This window comes from Sceloporus undulatus, chromosome 1 (assembly GCF_019175285.1).
Source record: "Sceloporus undulatus isolate JIND9_A2432 ecotype Alabama chromosome 1, SceUnd_v1.1, whole genome shotgun sequence".
NCBI lineage: Eukaryota > Metazoa > Chordata > Lepidosauria > Squamata > Phrynosomatidae > Sceloporus > Sceloporus undulatus.
This window is the reverse complement of record NC_056522.1, coordinates 215,201,222-215,202,509: the sequence shown is the minus strand read 5'-3', so window position 1 is coordinate 215,202,509 and position 1,288 is coordinate 215,201,222.

Below are 1,288 nucleotides of genomic sequence, written 5' to 3'. Positions count from 1 at the left end.
GCTTGAAGCTGCACTGAGTTTAGCAGAAGGGCATAAATGCAACATATTTTGGGAAAATTAGGCTGTTTGTTTGTTTGTTTAATTTGTATCCCACCTTTCTCTTGCTATGGGATCCAAAGTAGCTTAGACCTTTGATTAAAACAAAGTATGGCTAAAATTGGATGGTAAAAAGGTTTTCAAAAACACCACAATTTAAAACAGCATTAAGACATTCAAAAAGTAAAAATCAAAGTCACTATCTATATAAGAACATGATAGTCAGCATGGTGTAGTGGTTTGAGCATCAGACTGTGACTCCAGAGACCAGGGTTCAGTTCTTCTCTTGGCCATGGAAATGCACTGGAAATGACTTGAAGGCACACAACAACAAAATATCAGGACATAACACCGTAACTACAGATTTGGGGTGAAATAGAGCATGAAGAAATAATACAGCATGCTTTCCTATATGCCTAGTCTGCACTCCTGTTAATTTCATATGTTTTGCCAAATGTATATCTCCTTTTTATGATTATTCATGAACTGATAACCAGTTTGTTCTTTTTCCTCTTCTTTTCAGTTTATTCCCATGCCAGTACTTTACGGTGTATTTCTGTATATGGGTGCCTCTTCTCTAAAAGGAATTCAGGTAAAGTATTGTATGTAGAATATTTCTTCCTCTGTGGTTCTTGTAGCCCCTTTCACCTTATTGATGGTTGTGACTCTACACTATGAAGTTTTACACAGAAATTTAAAAAAATGTGAAATGAAGATTAAATGAATCAATTACAGTGCGGCCGTGTTATACGCGGCTTTGAGCTTATATGCTCAAGCTGCTCGGGAGGGCGCAGGGCACAGGGGGCAGCACGTTCCATTCGGATGAATGGGGTGCACGCTTGTGGTGTGCGCCCGTTGCCGCAGGCACGAGCCCCATTCACTTGAATGGGGCTCAAGCATAGGCAGAATTCGCCTTACACCGGGGTGTGTGTGTGTGTCCGGAATGGATCCCCCACGTAAGGTGAGGTTTGACTGTATTTGAATTATGGAAAAGAACCCTTCAGTATGAATACTGCAGGCAAAACTCATCAGTACCTGAAATTATGGTAGTTTTCTTCTCATAGTGGGAGAAAACAAATATTCCTCTGCAGTATTCTTCCATTATTCAAACATTTTGAAGTGTTGGAGAAGAATTATGCTGCATAGAAAAACACATTTTTGTGCATAAAAACCTGTTTTCTGTGCAGAGTGAGGGTTTGTGCAAGTAACAGTCACTGTCACAGAAACCTGTGGCATGTTTTGCTGAAAAAAA